Genomic DNA, 6,149 nt, shown 5'->3' with positions numbered 1-6,149 from the left:
GTAAATTATTTTATTGTAAGTTTAGTTAATGAAATATTGAGTAACACATACGGTTAATAGAATCAAACAGCATATTATTGTGTATTATGTCCCTTTAAAAATATACTCTCTCTTCAATATTAACATTATTCACATTATACTTCATACTTTTTACATGACTTATTTCATATTTCAGAGCTCACTTAATGTTAGCTTCGACATATAGCGTGAACTTAGCAACAAAAATGAGAATTTTCTTTACAAAGCAAAAGAAAGAAAAATTCTTTCCTGTCTGTTTTTTTTCAGAATTAATTTTAAGTTCGCGATTAAAGTCACGTATCTACATGATTACATTCACTAAAATGCAGCGCAAAAATAAAACTAAAATTCATATTGAAAGATTTAATATCAAATCAAAATCTGCACTTAAATTTAATTTGGAATGCGGAAAGGGGCCCCCAAATGCATTTTTTCTTGCAAACTTCAAAAAGAGAAATGAAGATGTAGAAAGCCCAAAATCCCCCCTTGACATAAACTCTCGAGCGAATGGAAGGGAGCAGGTGAACGTGCTTCGTAAAAGCCTCAGAATCACCGGAACATTCGTAGTCTTCACCGGAGACTCGTTGTGCGCTCACTAAAAATTTTAATAAAAAAATTAAAAATAAAATATTCATACGTGTTTTATCAGTGACTTGGCACGAGAAGCTTCTTAATTTGCAATTTTTTTATTTGGGATCAAAATACTGATTTTCAACGGCTTTTTTCAGACTTATGTGTCCATGAGGAGCAAGATTTTAGACTGTCAAGGCAACTCCCCGACGTTTTTACCCAGTGTCAGGTGAGAAACGATCAACAAAAAACAGGTTTTTAAATTCTGTTTCTGCCTCTCGGTATTTTTTTCTTGACTGGAAAAGTACTGGCACTGTTTGCTGAAAACGTCATGATTCTAAAGATCCAAGATTTACAGATTGGCCCCAATTTTCAGTTTATATTGGTTTTATTTATCCTTGATGAATTGTTTTATAGAATTTTAGTAATTTTTGTTAGCAACACTAAATTTTGGAAATTTATTATTTCATACCGTCATGAAATTTAAAGGACTTTCATTATTTTTTCCAAAGGACATTGAAAATTAAATAAAGATGTTCTTTATCTTGGAATTTTCATCCCAGACTTCGATTTATACTGTGCTTTTGTTTCTCCAGTTAACATTTAAAAAATAATTCCAAACTTCTTTTATAATAAAGAATATTTTTAATAAAATCTTTATTGTAATGTCTCTTATTTGCATAATAAATCAAAATATCCTTCTAAAATATTTGCAAAATAATTATATAAATAATAAAATTAATAATATTTTATTTATTTATTTCAAGGATAATCAAGGTTCTGAATTCAAAAGATAAAATCCAGTACGAACAGTTGAAAATTTATCAATATTCGTGTTCTGAATTAGATTAATAAACAGTTTTTTTGTTTTCTGGAAAAAATAAATTGATGTTTTAAAAGAAACTCAATAATTTGATGGGCTGATTATTGCCTGTAAGTAATAAATACAAATATGCAACATAACAATAATAATAAATTATTATATTACAGGCCCTCCAAGTATTTTTTTCCTTTTTTTATTCCTCGAACATTTATAGCATTTATTTGCCTCATTAAACGACAAAAAAATCATCGAATTAATTCATTTTCACAAAAAAAATTCCATTGATAAAGTTTTTACTTTTTGTATTTGGCTTTATTTTTTATTTCAGAACTTTGATCACCTTTAACATAAATAAATAAAATATTAAAATTGATTTACGTACTTGACGGTGTTTTTTCACAAATAATGTTTTTCTTGAAAAATCATTCTTTTTTTTAGTAATAATAAAAAATCCACATTCATTGTGGATTATTCCAATTTTGAAGTAATATCATTCAAACTCACATAATAATGAATTTCAACAATTTTCTCCAAGAATCTGGTAAACATCAGTATAATTAGTCTACCATAAGTTTTAGTCTGCAGATTTTGAAAATTGTTAATTTTTTGTATAAATGCAAATCTAACTCTGTGTTATAATTGTGGATCATTTTTTTTCTGAAACAGAGGCATATCGAAATCCATCGATTGGTTTTGGCTATCGGTGCGTCTGCATGTTAAAAATAGTACATTTTTGATCAATTCGAATTTAACTCTATGATCTATTTATGGATAACTTTCTTCTGAAAAAGCGGGAAAGCGAAACCTTCTTTATTATATTTATGCAAAGTTTGATCGAAATCCATTGATTGGGTTTGGTTGCAGGTGCGTCTGCATGTTGGAAACTCTTCTTTTTCTCTCAAAGGATGCAATTGCAAATTTATTTCATCTTCATTAATATGTAAAACCATGAAACGATATGTGATTGTCAAAGTTTTGAAACCATAGGAATTTTATTATAGCGTGTAGACGACTTTCTTGTTAAGCGTTTTTTTCACTGTATTCTTTTAAATTCGATTATAGCGAATTTATTCTACTTCCGAAATATTATCTTCCAAACTTACTGAATCTTTGTACTTTGATGAACTCTGTATATCCACGAAGTTTGGTAGATATCCAAGAAATTTACTGAGATATTCCAATTTTAGTCTTAAAAATTATTTATGTTAGAGAAAATAATTCCCGTTGGAAATTTTGTTCTTTTTCGCACTTAGATCTTCATGGCAGATTATTTTTCTCGTCAGGATGTTTAGAATATTTTTCTTTTTAGTCTACTTTGGGACGATTTGCAACCGTGAATTTGAATAAGACGTTTTATACAAGCTAGTTTAGTTTAGTTTATGGGCGGCCGGATGCCCCGGTGGGCCACCCTGGCGCTCAAGCTATAAAGCCTATTGTGTCACAACCTTAACTATTGGCGCTGAGTAGGTGATTCCGGTGCTCTTCATGAAGCCCAGTTTATCAACCACTGATCGCGGGGTTGTAACCCATTTTGAGCATATGATAGTTCACGTGGTTGTGCCCTGTAAGTATTTAAAGTCTAAACCATTGCCCTTATGTCTTTCTTAGGCAATTCCAGGATTTTTCTGGCTCTGTCCAACCTGTGTGCATAGTCTAAGATGGCTTTCGCTTTTCAACAACCCTGGCTTCGATACCAGTATTCCCGGTGCTACATCCGCACCCAGCCCTTCGTCCGCTCCGGTTCAATGTATTCACTTGCTGCGCCGCTTCTTGCCAACTGATCAGCTTTTTCGTACCCCTTAAGGCGCTTCCTCAGACTTGAAAATTAGCCAATGTATTACTCTGACAAGTTTTTCTCCTACAATTCTGAATTATATAATTTCATATTTCAACCACAGACTATAAATGCGTAAATGCAGAACCTCTCAGAGCACTTTTTTCGAAAAATGGCCTGGTTCTTGTTTTATTGCAATTAATTGAAAACTGATGCATTTTTTGCGCCTGGGAAGTAGCAAATCGCCACCATGAGTGTGCTCATGGCGAACATAGTTCGTGGGCCCTCTAGCTGGCTATGGGACAGCAGGTCGTCTAGAGTGTCATTTTTTCGACGATACTTAAAACATTGTAAGCCTAGGATCGAGCTGCGAATTTAGATAGAGTGCCTGTCATGCCTCACCCAACTTTCCTATTGTTAGAGATTGCAGTCGGTTGAAAGAAATTAGAAATTAGCAAATATTAAGGAATTTCATGTTAATATTGTGAATTCGGTTCATTACATAACGATAAGACGATTAAAAAAAGAAAGAAGAAAATCGGTTAATCCGTACCATTTTTGGATACATCTTTTTTCTCTCTTCTCGGAATGTACGATACAAAACACTGAAAGAAAAAGATGCTGCGCCCAGAATTGGAAATTGTTAAATGGAAATAGTATGGAATTTTCCATGAGTTTTAAAACAATTTCCAATGGTTTAAGCAAATGCAAATTATTTAAACAATTATTTAATCCCAAAAAATGTAGAAAAGAATCGTATTTTATGATTGAAATGTTATTGTTTGTCATTGTTTGGAGTAGAAAATTGTTCTAAAAACATTATGTAATTATTTAAACAATTATTTATTTTTTATTTTCAAAAATTTTAAAAAGTGAGGCAGAGATGTCCAATTGTTCTACATTGTTATTCTAAGCAATTTTTTGTAGATGTTGTTTTCTGTTTGTTTTTGGCGTTATTTCCTTGATGTAAACCATCCATACGTAATTTGACATAAATTTTTTTAAAAGTCAATAATTAATTGCAAAAACAATAAAATTAAGATTTTAGCAGAATTTACTGGTCCTCGCTAGCATTAAATATTATGTTTGACTCAGAAAATACGATTTAAAAAGTATTTTTCAAAAAATAATTATTTTAACAAGTTCTATTTGCTTAAACAATTAGAAGGTGGGTCATCTATTCTTTGTATACGCTATACAATCAGGTAATACACTATCTAGTTACTGTAAACAAACTAATTGAGCAAATTAGGATTGTTTAAACGAATAGAAATTTATTAAACATTAAAAGAAATGTATCAAAATTATGTAATTATTCAACAAAACGTAGCATAGGATAACAATTTAGAAAACGTGGACATCTCTAGCTCAATGTTCAGAAATTTGAAAAAAAAAACAATAAATAATTGCTTAAATGGTGATATAATGTTTTTAGAAAAATGTGCTACTCCAAAGAATGACAAACCATTACATTTCAATCAGAAAATACGATTGTTTGTTCCATTTTTTGGGATTAATTTATTGTTTAAATAATTTACATTTCTGTAAACAATTGAAAATTGTCTAAAAAGTAATGGGAAATATTCAAATTGTCCACTAGTAATTATTTGTATGAAAAAGACGACGGATATTTGCTAAAAATTAACAATAATGAACGTAAAAAATGTAGTTTTTTTATTTTTGGCTCATATTTGGGGCGCTGTGGGGGGGGGGGGGGGGGGGGGGGGGGGGGGGGGGGGGGGGGGGGGGGGGCGTTGAAGATGAAATTCATTAGTATGGATTTATTTCGCAAACACTCCATCTTGTAAATCGATTGGAAAAATATTTATAATTTTTATTAAATTTTAACATAGTATAAACAGTACACATTGTGCCATTTAATTTTATAATTCTATGGCTAGGTCCCCAACTCGAAAAAGAAGGCTCCTCCGCTTTCCGTTAATAATATTTTAATTTTTTGAATGAAAAGCAATGAAAGTGAACCAAATGATGTGAATCTTGAATCAAAATAGTTCATAATTCTGACCAAAACAACACATTTATTGTGACGCGTGCAGTTGTATTTGAAAAAAAAATGATTCAAGAAAAAAGATAGGAAAATTATGATTCTCTCTGATTGCAGAGTTTTAAATTTAAACTTGCCACCATGAAATTAAAATCATGAAATGAATGAATAAATAAATAAATGAGTAAATGAATGAATGAATTAATTAATTAATAAATTAAATAAATAATAAATTGGAAATAAAATAAATGGAAATTCCATACTTTTCCCATTCAACAGTTTCCAATTTTGGGGGCAGCATCTTTTTCTTTCAGTATTTTTGGTCGTACAATCGGAGAAGAGAGAAAAAAGGTGTATCCAGAAATTGAACGGAAACCGATTTTCTTCTTTCTTTTTTTAATTGTCTTATCGTTATGTAAAGAACCGAATTCACAATATTAACATGAAATTCCCTAATGTTTGCTAATTTCTTTCAACCTACTGCAATCTCTAACAATAGGAAAGTTGAGTGAGGCATGACAGACACTCAATCTAAATTCTCGGCTGGATCCTAGTATACCGTGGGCTGACAACGTAAATGGGAGCGTGATACGGATAAGGCCAATTTTCACATGAGATGTTCTTCTGATGATGAGGAACGTAAAAATGGGTGCCTGGCAGGTGTGAGTGGATACGTTCACCTGTGGCGACCTGTCAAAGGTGCGAATTTTTCGCAGTTAACTTACGTGACTCGGATAAGGTTGAAAATTGGTGTACATGTAGGGGCTGACATTAGAAATAGTACCTGCGCATTGCCAGGCACTTACCTGGATGCAAAAGTGTTGCCAGGCGGCTTCGAAGTCGCCGGAAACTCGGGCGAAATTTCTTGAAATTGATTTTACAGGAAAAAGTTTGAAACAAAAGTTGGTCCACTCCCGGAGATGCATATTTTCATTGGTATATAATTTTTTGATAAATTT

The 6,149-nt window shown here is 31.7% G+C and overlaps 1 long non-coding RNA gene across 1 annotated transcript in view; it reads left to right on the top strand.

Moving 5' to 3' along the window:
* Positions 1 to 581: 581 nt before the first annotated feature.
* LOC117176780 overlaps positions 582 to 6,149 on the top strand; it is a 13,569-nt gene continuing 8,001 nt past the window's right edge. Inside the window, exon 1 of the long non-coding RNA XR_004467617.1 lies at positions 582 to 817. This is a non-coding gene — a long non-coding RNA (uncharacterized LOC117176780). The remainder of the gene's footprint in view (positions 818 to 6,149) is intronic.

This window comes from Belonocnema kinseyi, chromosome 7, assembly GCF_010883055.1.
Source record: "Belonocnema kinseyi isolate 2016_QV_RU_SX_M_011 chromosome 7, B_treatae_v1, whole genome shotgun sequence".
Classification (NCBI taxonomy): Eukaryota; Metazoa; Arthropoda; class Insecta; order Hymenoptera; family Cynipidae; genus Belonocnema; species Belonocnema kinseyi.
This window is presented reverse-complemented; position numbering and strand designations above follow the sequence as displayed.